The sequence below is a fragment of the Neltuma alba genome, unplaced genomic scaffold, assembly GCF_004799145.2.
Source record: "Neltuma alba isolate B1F8T4 unplaced genomic scaffold, ASM479914v2 tig00013130_pilon, whole genome shotgun sequence".
Taxonomy (NCBI): domain Eukaryota; kingdom Viridiplantae; phylum Streptophyta; class Magnoliopsida; order Fabales; family Fabaceae; genus Neltuma; species Neltuma alba.
In genome coordinates, this window is record NW_021637448.1 from 44,781 (window position 1) to 60,817 (window position 16,037).

At 30.7% G+C, this 16,037-nt stretch overlaps 2 long non-coding RNA genes across 4 annotated transcripts; both read right to left on the bottom strand.

Annotated features, from left to right (window-relative positions):
- Positions 1 to 2,211: 2,211 nt before the first annotated feature.
- LOC114734712 (uncharacterized) lies at positions 2,212 to 4,035 on the bottom strand. Of its 2 annotated transcripts, XR_003739197.1 has the most exons (4): positions 4,011 to 4,035; positions 3,506 to 3,639; positions 3,196 to 3,279; positions 2,212 to 2,360 (listed from the first exon to the last, which is right to left on the bottom strand). It is a non-coding gene; the product is annotated as an uncharacterized LOC114734712 (long non-coding RNA). The 2 variants fall into 2 exon arrangements; XR_003739196.1 differs by lacking the exon at positions 4,011 to 4,035 and having other exon boundaries at positions 3,506 to 3,736.
- A 34-nt stretch (positions 4,036 to 4,069) lies between these two features.
- On the bottom strand, positions 4,070 to 6,019 carry LOC114734713 (uncharacterized). Of its 2 annotated transcripts, XR_003739199.1 has the most exons (4): positions 5,932 to 6,019; positions 5,702 to 5,771; positions 4,968 to 5,005; positions 4,070 to 4,203 (listed from the first exon to the last, which is right to left on the bottom strand). It is a non-coding gene; the product is annotated as an uncharacterized LOC114734713 (long non-coding RNA). The 2 variants fall into 2 exon arrangements; XR_003739198.1 differs by lacking the exons at positions 5,702 to 5,771; positions 5,932 to 6,019 and adding an exon at positions 5,451 to 5,524.
- Between the last annotated feature and the right edge of the window lie 10,018 nt (positions 6,020 to 16,037).

Genomic DNA, 16,037 nt, shown 5'->3' on the forward strand with positions numbered 1-16,037 from the left:
AATCTATATTGAAATATTAGGATGCTTCAAATTTTAACACTATTTATGTAACATTTTATTTTTATCAGTTGATTTTACTTAAGTATTTCTTATAAAATATGAAATGAGTTTCATTTTTTTTTTACTGAAGAGAACTTAATTAATATTAGTGTTGATAATATAAATAAGGTAAAAAGACTTAATTATAAATGAATAAGTGGATAGACACTGGTATTAATAACTAAATGATATCTTGATGATGTGAATACCAATCCGAGTGGAAAAATATCAGTGACTTGGGTTTATACAGTCGTAGCAATGATGGGTGTTTTTTTTTTTTTAAGTTCGTTTTATTTTTTCAAAAAAATTATGAAGGTGGGAGTTAATTTTGGAGGTTGTGTTGGGGCAATTTTTAATATTTTTGAATTTACATTTTGGCATTTGGTCATTCTAAATAATTATAATTTTTGTGATCTCAACAATAAATATTATTTTCTATTGGTCCTTCTTCAAGAAAACATTTTGATAGAAGTATAGAGCTGTAATTTTTAACAACTGAAATTTATTTATATATTTTTTTGTTATTTAATATTTTTACAATAGTTAAAACTGACACGGCTCTATGTTATTAGTTGGATCACCTGCATGCTTCCTTGCAAAGCACAGACAATTACACAAATGAAATAATCATAAATCACAGTCTTATTATGTAATCTTAAATATAAAATCTAATTTGTGGTTCTCCTCTTAAAATGTTGATAATCTGATCATAAGTCATAATCTAATTTGAAAATAAAAGCGGATTAAGCTTGATTAAAGCGTGGGCGTGGAATTGTGATGCAAATGATATGGAACCACAAAGTTGCATAGATTCCGGTGTGGGAGCTTTTCAAGGCCTCACAATTCTAAAAAATTAAAATCAGGAGTTGTGCTGTTTTTTTTTTTTTTTGCCAACAAGGAGTTGTGCTGTTTACCTTCTTTCTTTTGTCACTCTATGTTCTCCCAACAATTTGTTCTTTTATTTCTTTCTTCAGCTCAGCCCCATCTTAACTACTACTATTATTAAATAATTAAATTTAAAATATAATATGTTCCAATTAATAATTAATAAGTGGATTAATATAAAATTATGGATTCCCTTCCTCACGTGATGTGCCCTCAAAATAAGCGATCTTGTTCTTCTTTTTCCCAAACTATTCCAACCAGTCCACTATTATCTCCATCACTACTCATCCGTGTATATTTTTTATGGCATCTATTATACATATTAAACTAGATTGTGTTTCCCCGTGCGATGCACGGGGAGCATACAATTTACAATTTCATGCAATTGAAATGTATTCGACAATAAAACATCACAATAAATAAGACCTACTATGGATTCCGTATTTTATAAGTTTATAAAGTTACATACCTTTTCATAAGTTACATATATTTTAAACTCACATTTCAACATATTGAGAGGTCATCGATGCTGCAGCCGGTACTGTCTTGTTAGAAAGGAGCTTTGGATAGTGATGGGTGATTTGAAAAAGGAAAATTTTAGGTCAAGTCTCTTATTTTTATTATGTCAAGTTCTCTAAGAAAACAAAGTTGTGTAATTATTTTTGTTTCATTTGAATTTATAATTAAATGCTATTAAATGTTAATATCTCAAAAATAAGATACCTGATCATATATGATTAATAACTTGATATAACATATAAGTAATTTAATATAAGTATTGTCCATTTAAAAATATATACAAATATAGTTGAGCTAAAATCTTTTATGCTGTTATATAAATAAATATAATGCTGATTGAATTAATGCGCATGCACTGTGTTCTGTTATGGACATATGCCACCACATTTAGTCTTGCATTTCTTTTCAAAATGTATTTGATTGACATTGAGCCACGCAAGTCCTCTAAAAATCTATTAGGCTTAGTTGCATTATTAACAGGATCATGTATATGTTCATTGGAAAGTTGGACAATTGGATAAGAATTAGGATTCATTTTGTTACATATGAAAGCAAGAAAGGAGGAGAATATTAATTTAATTTTATACTGTAATTTTTTTATTGACAATATGTCATTAATTCAGAATTATAATCTACATTCAATTAACTGATTATTAATTTTTTTTCGTGTCCATCCTCCCGCCTCAAATCCAAATGCACAACGGTAAAAGTAAAATGGGGTTGTTATTCATACTAACCACTAAATTGTTATTCTTCATGTGACATTTATATTCCAAATTAGCTTTCTGTTACAGAACTTCTGCAAAGTAAGGACATATCCATCTTTCATATTATGTTACACATGGACCCACGGTTTCCTCCTAAATGTTGCATCTCCAAACTGCACACAGCACATGACTTTATCCTTCGTGTTTTGTCTGCAGAGTCAAACTTATATCTCCAAGACGGTTAGGCAAGAATATATAAAACAAAATCGGCAACAAAGTCACATATCACCAAATGACTAACCCAGAAATATTTTGCATGAGTCCTTCAAAATATCTTGGAAAGGAAAGCTTCTAACCAAATATATATTTTTTTTATGCGGCCTCTGCATCATCAATAGAGAAATTATCAAAATGCATCTTCTCTAAGAGAAGATGATGGACAAACAACGTTGGAAAAAGGAGGGTTCAGAAATGCCTACAAACACAAGAAACATCTTTTGAAATCATGGCTACTCAAACCTATGGAAGATATAGCATAGCTTTTCTGGGCAACCTGTATATATCAATTACGAGTCCTTCACCACCAACTCGATACACAAGAAAAAAGCTGCAGATGATATATGCATGACAGAAGCTTAGATAGGCATTGGAAGAGGGGGGGAACCGGAATCATGTCCATGCTGCAAGCAAGATTTTAAAATTTAAATCACAAGTAAATACTTCAGATTTTATAATATCATGAATGTCTGTACCTCCACCATATAGAATAAAGTGCATATTTAGTTTTACACTTAAAACTATCAAACTATAATTATGATCATTTTTAACATCGAACCAAATATATCATGAAACTATTACTCCACATATCAAGCTATCCTTTACAACTTTAGCTGACTGAATTTGTACTGAAGAGTAGAGTTAATTGAATGTTTTTAAACTTGTCAAGCTTTGATAATAATGAAAATCTGATCACTGAGATAAGTAAACAACTAATTAACTTTTTAACTTTTCAAAAATTAATCATTAAAATAACAATCATACATACCTAACCCAAGCATATATCTGCTACCCACCATCATTTCAAATGGACATAAGCAAGAGATCATATTCAAAAAATTATTCATGTTTCCTGGGGATAAACAGTAGTAAACTAAAATATAAGGAAATGAACTGAGAATACACCGATAAATAAACATTCAAATGCCAAAAAGAATAAGTGCTTCACTTCCTTTTTGTTAGGAGAAAGCATAGGCTACACAGCCAGGACAATGCATAAAAGTGAAAAAAGATTCGATAATCAATCACAAATGCTCAAGAGTCAATTTCAACTTTATTCTCCATATTTCTCCAATGACCTTTTTAGGAGAGGGATCATCTGGCGCCTTGTCTTGCTGTCCGAAAGTGAAGTATAGTCATCCATTCCAAAATCCAACTAAAGTGCTTTTCACACGGTAAGTTAACTTCCCAATCACTGACTGCGTCTGCAAAACTGACAAAACAATGCAATTAAACAAAAACTAACAACAGAGTATGATGCTCTCTAACTTGCAATTAGAGTCTGTGGTTTCTATCTCTCCCCGCAGAATATAAACTCAAAAAAAGTACAGGTGTCCTAAAACTATATTTAAACAAAACAGGGACTGTAATAAGTACATCCTAGTTTATTTAAACAAAAGTTGACAACGGAGCATGTTGGTCTCCCCCTTGCAAGCTAGATCCTAGTGCCAGATGAAGATACCCAAAAAATACTAAAATGAGCACTAAACAGATGAAGGAATATATACATTCGTAACAAAATATTAACACATACGCAGACACTAAATATATTTCCAAAGTGCTCTATAAGAGAGCAGTCAATACCAGAGTATTCAAGTTAAACTGCATTGCTTCTCCTTTTCAAACAATCTTTTTGGTCTGTTGTGCCTCCAACAATAACTATAGGATTGTTCACAAGCACCCAAGCAAATTCAATGTGTGAGTTCTATTTTGGCATGGGAGGCATCACTTTCCACTTTGTCTCATCATCCAGCATGTAAAAATCAGTATTCACCGCCTAAGCTAGCAGTATAAAATGAATCAGTGAGCCAAACTTTGGGAATGGATGGAAATGTGGTTAATTGCAATTTATAATGGTTAAACATTACAAGGAGGTCAATCATGTATAGTATCCATTCTCTCTGGAGAAGAGAAAAAACAAACCAATGCATGCACTGGGTTTACCAATTATCACCATAAGATCAAATGGGGAGGAAAAAACAGAGGGTTTTGCCCACAGCTTACCTCTAGTATGCATGAACACTTGAAGATAGGTGGGCCAAGTTTGGCCATAAAATCACCTTCCTGACCACCAATAACATAAATTCCAATCATAAACCATGACACAAGCCCTAAAAGAAGAGAAGAGAGCAGACTTACATTTAAACATAAATAATTTCCTGAGAAGATTTGTCAAAAGGTAACTGCCTTTTATCAATTCTCACATCCACAATTAAACTGCATACAAGTTTACATTAGAACCCAAAAACCCGTAAAATGGTTAAAGACTTTGCAATCATTTTTTAAAAAATTTCTCCAAAATCTTGAAAATAAAAGGAAATAAACACTTTTTCATACATACCAAGTATTATTGCATGATATCAGCGTATTATTGATGGAAAGTAATAGCAAGTTTAACAATGACATCTTATATTATGAAAATGTGGTCAAAGCATTGAGTTTCTTACCTGAAGTGCAGTAGAAAAACAAACTCAAAACTACATAAAATGAAAAGGAAAGAAATTGTACATACTAAAATACATTTTGGAAGAAAGCATTTACCTCCACAACTTCAACTCCATAAAAGAGATCAAAGGTTTCTATTAAAACCCCATGGAAATAGACAAATTACTGTTAAATGATACTAATACATTCCCTATAAGTCATACTAAGTTTTCCAGAACACCCTCACCATGCTAAAATCATACGGACAAACCAACCCAACGAAATTAATATATGGAGCCATCAAGAATGAGCTTTAGAATCAATGGGAATAATTTCTAATACCAAACATAGATATGTATCTTCAACAAAATCGAAGTCATAGAAATGTGAAGAATCAAACATTATGAATACCCTCATCCTTGAGCAAAGTATCTTAGTTGAGCAATGGACTCTTCCCCCATTGTTCTTCCCTTACACAAACCAACACATTCAGACTTTACTCTTGAGTCTTATTCACCGAATCACCGCCAACATTTTACTCGGCTAGAAGAGAGAGAAACAAATGAAAAATATTGCAACCATAGATCTAAGCCGGCTTACCGATTGAAGAGCTTTAATAGCCTCCTGTTAAAAATAGAAAATCCCCCTGTGATGACTGTTCATAAACACAGTGAGATCTGCCCACAGTCTGTCCAATTAAAATTTTGAGAAAAACGAAAAGAATTAGATCTTGAGAATCATCATGAGAAAGAGGGTTGGAAGGTAAAAATGATAACCTTGACAAACATAAACAAATCTGTCTCAAACTCCCCACGGCTACTGGCTTCTCATAAAGACAATGGAAAAGGAACCAATGGCTATCCGTCTCTGCTCTTTCGACGGTAGTTCTCCCTCTCTTCTCTCCCTTCCCATTGCTGTGACCTGCAAGAAACCATGAAATCATTGATTAGAAGTGGAAGAAGGTAAAGGAGACCGTGAAGAAGAAGTAAAAACTAATGAAGAGAGAGTAGAGAAGAAGAGAAATTGATGACGGAAGGCTGGTTGAGGCGTGATGTAGGGGAGGAAATATGAACATTGAAACTTAGAATGAGAGATATGAGGCTGCAGATCAGCGATTCAAAGTTGAAAATACTCCATGAGGCACGTAGCATAATACATTCTTTTCATCTCACCTGGCGGAAGAGGAAGGACCCTGTGAAGAAAGAAGATAAAGGAATCAATGAAGAATAGGTGGTGGAAGAAGAAATTTTTGGAGGGAAAGCTGAGAGAAGAGATAACGGAGAGGGTTTGAGTAGAATATTGAAACCCAGATGAGTCGAGATTCATACTCAAATTTGAACCCAAGAAAAGAACAATGTATAAGGCGGGACTTGAATAGTATTTGAATTTTAAACTTTTGATCTGCTTACATGATATGTACTTTCCTTAGTCAGATACATGAACAACAAAAAGCCAACTTAAACGCAGCCCGAGATAACAATCAAGAGGCTTGTGAACAGTATTTTGTGAGGAGAGCCATCAATAAGCCATATAAGCTGCTAACTTTGGTGGAAGAGTATTTATATATATATTGATTCCTACTCATGCTCATCTTTATTATATTATCACGAAATTTGAAAATTTTTTAGACCATATAAAGTATAATTAGATAGTAATTATTGGGTTGAATGAAAAGAACTTGACTCTCTTTGAATAAGATTGGTGATTTGAACTTGTGAATGATAAGAATAAAATCAAGCAGAGTGCCACCTCTGATAAGCCAGATAATACTTGTTTCTGATTTGATAATACCGAATAACAAATGAATGTGTATTAATAAAATTTAATATTAATGACACGTATGAGACAAACTTTTAATTAATTACATATTCAGAACTGATATATAATATCTTGTTGATGTAGAGTTTCAAATACAATTTCAATTTCTTACTGTTTGACTTTGTTTACTTTTTTTTTTAAAATCATAACTCAGACACTCGGCAAACTCTTTACAGTGAATCTGAACTTACAACTCTACGCTTAGAAAAACCTAAAGAATGATTTTTAATTAAGTTATATCCTAACGTATTAACTCGTCAATTAACAAGATGATGTGACAAGATGAAGTCTCATAAAAAGGGACAGAGGAAGACCAAGAAAAACGCTTAATGAAATCATTGAACGAGACCTTCTAGTCAATAATATATCTAAGGATTGGGTTGTTGACAGAATACGATGGCGTCATGTGATTTATATAGCCGACCCCACCTAGTGGGATAAGGCTTGTTATTGTTGTTGTTCATCTCTTTTTTGGATATCTTTTTCTTTATCAAACTTTAATTGTTCATCTTTGGATGATCATGGAATGTGGATTAATATGTAATTAAATCTGTCTTTTGAAAATGTTACTTGAGGCCACGTGATTGTCTCCCTCTTTTGGATATCATCACAATATCTTTAACAAAATCTCAATCACCTTGATCTTAATTAATTAGTTGTCAGATAAAAGCCGAAAGTAGCATCTACCATTAATTAGTTTTTTAATTGAACGAGTCTCTTGAAAAGGAGACACAAACTAATCAACTCCCTACATCTCTGTTCAAATTATCAAATAAAATAAATGAATTAACATGCTATTATTATTAATGCCTGTAACTCAACTGTTACATAATAATTTCATATACAGGTTTTTTTTTTTTTTGCCTTTTTACTACTTCATGATTTAATAATGAAATAGGTATATTATATCATAATAAAATTTGATGGGTTGGTTCTATATTTGAAAAAAAATTCATAATATAAAAGTACTTATAAATTACTGAAAAAAAGTCCTCATACTTGCAGCAATCATGTATACTTCCGAGATCAAAATATAAGACAGAATTCCTCTCTTATGTTTATTTACTACAGCATAAAATCAGTTAAAATAAATTAAATTGCGCCTTTTGAATGATATGTACTTAGCTAAGCCATCATGTTGACGGATTATACATGTAACTTAAAATTTAACAAAAATTAGTCAAAGTGAGGGCAAAAGAAAATAAAAATTAGTGAAAGTAAGAATTGAATTCATATATGCATTATTAAAAACAATTCATACATGTTGTAAGAGCCACGTGAGGAAAGGCATTAGAGATAAGAAATAACTAAAGGATATTTTGGAAAAAAAAAGATTATATTTATTGTTATTATCTAATTTAACTAATTTTTTTTAGAGGGGTTTGGCAACAAGTAGAAGTGTTTTTAAAAAGCATTTTTTCATAAAATAAGACATACTCTTTCACATATTTATTTCGTATACCGTAAAAGTACTTTTAAAACTATGGTTTAATTTCTACACAAACACTCCCTTAATCTAATCAAAATATTATCTCTAATCCTTAATATAAGAACTAATTGATTAATTTAAGCAGATCAAGAAAGTTATTAATTTGGTTATTCGTAATAAATAAGTATTTTTTTAATATCCTTACTAATTTTATGTTTGAACTAAAACTACTATTTGATAGAATATTTCAACATGTACAACCATTGTAATAATAATTACTTTAAAAAAAATAAGTAAATATAAAAAATAAATTAAATTAAAATTTTATATTTAAGTGTTAAACAAGAGGGAAAAGTTAAATGAATTGGGGCGGTAATTTAGAGATAAGAATTGACTAGAGTTTTTTTATAATAATTATGGTTGAGTTATAAAACCATGGTTAACTCTTAATCGAGCCTATAAAGGGATTAGTCTGTATACCTCCGGGGGCCCAAAACAGAGCACTGCACATCTCATGTACCTCTGTTTTCTGTGAAATTGTTTGCGTGCTTATCCAAGAAGAGAGATCTTTGTCCGATTATTCCAGTCTCTAGCTGCTATTTTCTGAGTTTCTGAGAGAGAGAGAGAGGTTACACCCTACTGTCCAAAAGAAAGACAACAACAAGAACAATAATTTCTAGAATGGAAGAAAAAAGAGCACAAGAAAGTAAGGAAGAAACTTCTAGGGCACAAGAAGAGAAAACGGATAAAATTGAAGAAAACCAGAGAAGATTAGAAGAAAAAATAAATAAAACAGAAAACTCTTTTTTAAAAAAAAGAAGCAAGCAATCAAAACAGCTGCTTGCTGTGTTTTGTATATCAGAAGAAACAAGTCAGGATATCAGATCTTAATGAGGAGATTCTCAACCCTCTCATTGGAGGAGGGGATTGTCAGTCCTCCAATACAGAAGAGGGAAAAACTCCCGTAAAGGAGTGTTCTCAACCTCCAATTAAAACCAATAAAGTCTCTAGAGGAGAATCCTCTCAGAGCAAGAACATATCCGAGATTAAAGACTTGACAACTCAGTTGTTAAGCGAGAATTTTGTGCAAGAAAGTAGTTGAGGTTAGCCCTAGCTTCTCAGACAGGGTCCAACTTCCACCACATCCAGAGAACTTTTCCCCACTGGAGAAGTTCAGTCATAAAAAACAAGAATTCCTCAATAATCCGAGAGTCATCATCCTTCGAGGCAAGGTCAGTCCATCCGTTATTCGAACACTATGGTTACGGATTTCTTGGTCTGATGTACTATCAAGAGGATGAGGATGTCAAGTTATTATCCGAGGAAATAAAGAAGGCTGTGTGAATCCTGACAAAGCAAGTTTCTTGGACGTGTGGCTTGGGATTTTGGCGAAGTCATTCTTGAGTCAGATTCTGAGGCACTCGTTGATATGCTGCTCAAAAAGGAAGCTTCACTTAACAGCAGTCTGATTTCCTTGCAGATTTCACACTTCATGGAGTTCAGTTGGGAGCTTCTTATTAGTTATATTCCAAGACAAGAAAAAAATACTCTTACTGAGAAAGGACTTCTCTCTTGTGCTATTTTTCAAATGCTTATCCGTGTCATTAACGGAATTTGCTGCATTCTGGTTGTATGAGAATGTATGGGAATTGATCCCCAGCTATCTTGGGCGTAATGCAATTGGGCTAAGCCCATCTTTCTTGCCCCGAAAAAAGGTTCTTTAATCACGAATTCACTATTCTTTTTGATGGGCACGAGATGATTCTAGTTAGAATATTATCATTTAACGTATCTATTTTAATGGGGATTTAAACTTTTTTTTCCTTCTTATATCTGACTGCTGTTAGTAAATATAAATAATTTTTTTTTTTTGGGTGAAATTGCCAAATTTGTAATGGGGATTACCTCCGTTAAAGAATACCCATGTGTAACCAAAATGATTTTGAGGAATGACTGTTGTAATACACACACAATATAAACTATAACAAATTGCACCCTTTGTTCATAAATCATAATTATGAATAATATGGCTAATTTTTCATAGTAATCCACATTAATTTGTGCATATTTGGAAATGTTATAGATTTTAATATGATATCGAGCTATGTATGTTTTTAGATTTGCATTAAGCTATGTATGTTTTTACTCAAGGCGCTATTGGATCATGCAGGTTATTCTTGAAACCTCCAGATTGGCCAGCATTGTGAACGGGGTACTGAGAAAGACTAATACAGATGTAGAACTGAATGGTATATTTGTATTGTCTAGATCTTCGTTTAAGACATTCACCAAAATTTTATACTCCTCCGGTCCTAATTATAAGACCCAATTGACTTATTTGATGAGATTAAGGAAGTAAGTTAAGTTGGTTATTTATAATAAATAAGTGTTGTTATTCCTAAAATATCCTTACTAATTAAGTATATTGGCTAAAACTATCATTATTAAAAGGATTATCTTGGAAAAAATGCATAAATATAAAAGAGAAAATGGATTGGGTTTTATAATTAGGACCAAATAAAAAGTCAAATTGGGTCTTATAATAAGGACCGGAGGAGTATTTACAATATAGAATCGGGTCTTTATTTACCATTTTTTAAATTAAAGGTCCAAATTGTAATTTCACATATTAGGAAGTCTTTATTTATCAGTTCACCTAACAAATTCCCAAATCAAAGTTTCTTTTTTTTTTTAAACAAAAAAAAAATCTGTTTTAATTAAAACTACTATTTTTTTTAATATCCTTACTAATTTTATGTTTTAACTAAAACTACTATTTGATAGAATATTTTAACATGTACAACCATTATAATAATAATTACTTTAAAAAAAAAGTAAATATAAAAAATAAACTAAATTAAAATTTTATATTCAAATGTTAGGAATAGTTAAATGAATTGGGGCGGTAATTAGAGATAAGAATTGACTAGAGTTACTTTTGTGATAATTGTGGTTGAGCTATAAAACCATGGTTAGCTCTTAATCGAGCCTATAAAAAGGGTTAGTCAGTGTAGCTCCGGGGGCCAAAAACAGAGCACTGCCCATCTCATGTACCTCTGTTTTCTGTGAAATTGTTTGTGTGCTTATCCAAGAAGAGAAATCTTTGTCCGATTATTCCAGTCTCCAGCTGCTATTTTCTGAGTTTCTGAGAGAGAGAGAGAGAGGTTACACCCTACTGTCCAAAAGAAAGACAAACAACAAGAACAAGAATTTCTAGAATGGAGACAAAGAATGGAAAGGAAAAAGAGCACAAGAAAGTAAGGAAGAAACTTCTAGGGCACAAGTAGAGAAAACGGATAAAATTGAAGAAAACCAGAGAAGATTCGAAGAAAAAATAAATAAAACAGAAAACTCTTAAAAAAAAAAAAATAAGCAAGCAATTAAAACAGCTGCTTGCTGTGTTTTGTATATCAGAAGAAACAAGTCAGGATATCAATTCTTAATGAGGAGATTCTCAGGCAGGGTCCAACTTCCACCACATCCAGAGAACTTTTCCCCACTGGAGAAGTTCAGTCATAAAAAACAAGAATTCCTCAATAATCCGAGAGTCATCATCCTTCGAGGCAAGGTCAGTCCATCAGTTATTCGAACGCTATGGTTACGGATTTCTTGATGTGATTGTACTATCAAGAGGATGAGGATGTCAAGTTATTATCCGAGGAAATAAAGAAGGCTGTGTGAATCCTGACAAAGCAAGTTTCTTGAACGTGTGGCTTGGGATTTTGGCGAAGTCATTGTGTTGAGTCAGATTCTAATGCACTCGTTGATATGCTGCTCAAAAAGGAAGCTTCACTTAATAGCAGTCTGATTTCCTTGCAGATTTGACACTTTTGGGGTTCAATTGGGAGCTTCTTATTACTACCGGTCCTAATTATAAAAGCCAGTTTGACTAATTTGAGGAGATTAAGAAAGCAAGTTGAGTTAGTTATTTGTCCTAAACAAGTGTTGTCTTTTCTAAAATATCCTTACTAATCAAATGTATTGACTATAACTATAATTATTAGAAGGACTATCTTGGAAAAAATTAAGTAATATGAGAGACAAAATGAATTGGGATTTTATATTTAGGACCTAAATAGAAGTCAAATAGAGTCTTATATTAAGGACAGAAGGTAATATATTCCAAGACAAGAAAAGATACTCTTACTGAGGAAGGACTTCCTGTTGTGCTATTTTAAATGCTTATCCGTGTCATTAACGGGATTTGCTGCTTTCCGGTTGCATGAGAATGTGTGGGAGTTGATCCCCAGCTATCTTGGGCGTAATGCAATTGGGCTAAGCCCATCTTTTTGCCCCGAAAAAAGGTTCTTTAACCACGAATTCACTATTCTTTTTTATGGGCACGAGCTGATTCTATTTAAAATATTATCAGAAGTGTATCTATTTTAATGGGGATTTAAACTTTTTTTCCTCGTTATATCTGACTGCTGTTAGTAGTTAACCTCATCATTTAAAAAAAAAAATGGTATTGTTAAAAGAGAGGAGAGAGAGGGGGAAAAAAAGAAGTGTTTTTTTTGTTTTCCACGAGATAAAAAGAAATGTGTTGCTTATTCTAAAATGCCTCATTAATTAGTAAAGATAATTTTAAAAGATTATAATTTAGGAAGAAAATTATATTAAAAATTTTATATTTAAAATCAAAATGGACATATCAAAATTTTTTTTCGTTGGGCCAAACAAACATACCAATCAGTGAAGAACGTCTTCAAATTTTTTACCTGCCACTTCATCATTAAATCATGTTAAAACAGTTGAGATTTAAAATCCTAGAGAAATAAAAAAACAAACTATATGAGGTAGGGAAAATTTAAAAGAAAGACTTACAAAAAATAATATTTATTAAAAAGGATCATAAAAATTGTAATTATTTATAAGTACTAAATAAAAAATAATAAAATATCTAAATTTAACTCAATTAAACAGAATTTTTCATAAATTTGACAACATATGTAGTCATTTATTGTGAGAAATGTTACGAACATTGCTCAAATATGAGAAAATTAGAGTTTTTTTTTTTTAAAATCGACACAAAGATATTCTTTTAGAATTTACCATGTATGTTAAAGAAATGTTATATGAGCCTAAAAAATCAAAGGAAACTAAACTTTACGCAATTTGAAACAGATTAAAGAAAGGTTTGTACAATTTATTTTTATTGGGAGAAAATTTATGTAAGTTTGCAAAATAAAAAACTCATGTAATGTTAATAAAAATTAAAAAAAATATAATTTTTTTTTTGGGTGAAATTGCCAAATTTGTAATGGGGATTACCTCCGTTAAAGAATACCCATGTGTAACCAAAATGATTTTGAGGAATGACTGTTGTAATACACACACAATATAACTATAACAAATTGCACCCTTTGTTCATAAATCATAATTATGAATAATATGGCTAATTTTTCATAGTAATCCACATTAATTTGTGCATATTTGGAAATGTTATAAATTTTAATATGATATCGAGCCATGTATGTTTTTAGATTTGCATTAAGCTATGTATGTTTTTACTCAAGGCGCTATTGGATCATGCAGGTTATTCTTGAAACCTCCAGATTGGCCGGTATTGTGAACGGGGTACTGAGAAAGACTAATACAGATGTAGACCTGAATGGTATATTTGTATTGTCTAGATTTTCGTTTAACACATTTCATCAAAATTTCACATTACAATATGAAATCGGGTCTTTATTTATCATTTTTCAAATTAAAGGTCCAAATCGTAATTTCACATATTAGGAAGTCTTTATTTACCAATTTACCTAACAAATTCCCAAATCAAAGTTCCTTTTTTTTAAAAAACAAAAAAAAAATCTGTTTGTGTGTGAGAACTTTAATGTATTAGGATTAGGTTTCAACTGTCAAGACCTGATTAGCTGTTAAAACTACTAGACGGTGTACTATATATCTATTTTGTTTTATTTTAATAGTAGTATTATGCTTGGATAGTTCATATTCATATCTTTTTTTTTTTTGCCTGAATTCATAATCATATATTATATGAATACTTGTATTTGTTTTTATTTTTCCTTGCTCATAATATATTATAGTAACCTCATTTTTATTTTAGTTTTGCTTTATGTCATTTTGATGATTAACTTGAGTAAAATAGTTAAAGGATAATATTTTTTTGGAAAAAAGTTACGAGTTAATATTATTTTTAGTCATGAAGTTTGGCATTATTGTGGTGTATCTAAATTTTTAATTGGTCTCTACAATGGTGTTTTTGATCCCTAAAACATGGTTTCAATAATCAAAATCATTGATTTTAAATTTTAAGAATCAAAATCAAAATCAAATTAAATTTCAGGAATTAAAAATAATATTTTAACCCAAAAGTTAAAAATGACTTATATTTAGAACTATAACGAATATATTAACAAAATTAAAAACTGAAGGAGCTAAGGCTTTGGCTTTAACCTTTACTTCAGAAAACAACTGTTATACCTTTTATTTAGCTACCATTTAATAATCAAATAAATAATTTGAAGGAGCAAGTTAAACTGAAAAACTTATTATTTATGTACATAGTTGATTGTGAAGATGTTTGGTATCAAGTAACAGCACTTAAAAAATTGTTTTCATATAAATTAAGATAAAAAATTTTTCATACTTATTTCATATACCATAAAATTATTTTTAAATTATGGGTTGATTTTTACTCAAATGTCCCCTCTATCAATTTAAAATCACATTTTTTATGAGATGCATTCTCACAACAATACAGAAAAAAGTGGACTTCTTCTTGTTATATCAGCCCAAGTCCAGGCCCAAAATTTCATTTTTCAGTTTCCTCCGTCCTCCGTCCTAGCGCCCGCGGGTTGTGTGACATGATATCTTGTAGCTAAAATTTTGTTCATCATTATTTCCCATTTTAAATATACGCTTTAAATAATTAATATGTGAATATTAAAATATTAATTAAATTAAATATTTATAATAATTCTATATTGTTTTATTTAAAACATTATTCTAATTATCATTCACTAATGAAAATCTCATTTCATGTATGCAATCAATAGGAATGAGTTAGAAAAAAAATAAATTGATATCTTATATTTAAAATTAAAATAAACACTCTAATGAGGTCTTATATTTGGGATGGAAGGAAGGATTTTATCAACATAAAATATTTTAAAATAGATTTATTAAAATTTATCATATCTGGTGAAATTATTTTTTAAATAAAATCTGATAACTCGTTAACTTTTGTATTCTTTTCTGGAATAAAAATCACTTTCACAATTTCTCATCCCGTTAATAGTGTCACTAATTATCATTTTCTTCAAAAAATTAACAATATCTCATATTTATTAGAGAGTGATACAAAATAATTATCATATATATAAGATTTTTTTTGGAATCACCTGTTTTTATTTATTTGTAGGAGACATTAATGATTTGTCTGAAATAGTATCATTTTCAATTTTTTATTCCCATGATTGCGGTCAGTCTCACCGTCACTGCATTAATCCCGTCACTTTCACTCTCTAGAAATGGTGTTTTTTTAAAAAAGAAAAAAATAGATGGCATTGTTACATATTTATTATCTTAAAATTTTGGCCGACTCGTTTAATTTAAATAATATAATAATTTGTATCTTACGGAAAAAGACAGGAGTATGAAACTAAAACGCCATTGGTTCTTTACACAAAATTGGATATACAGTACACATTTTATATTTTAGAATCGTATTTGAAAATAGAGCTGAGAATATCCTGTCATGGATTATTTAAAAAAAATTAAAGATATGTTTATATCCTCTACTTGTTACTTTTAAGTTTCAATCAAGAATTTAAAAAAAAAGATTTATTATAAATAATTTTTTAAAAAAGTAAATATATATGATGAGTTGATGGGTTCAAGTATCTTTTTAACCCGCACCAAGTAATCTTAACTTGCAACCTACAATGTATTACCATCCCTGTTTTTAGGAAATT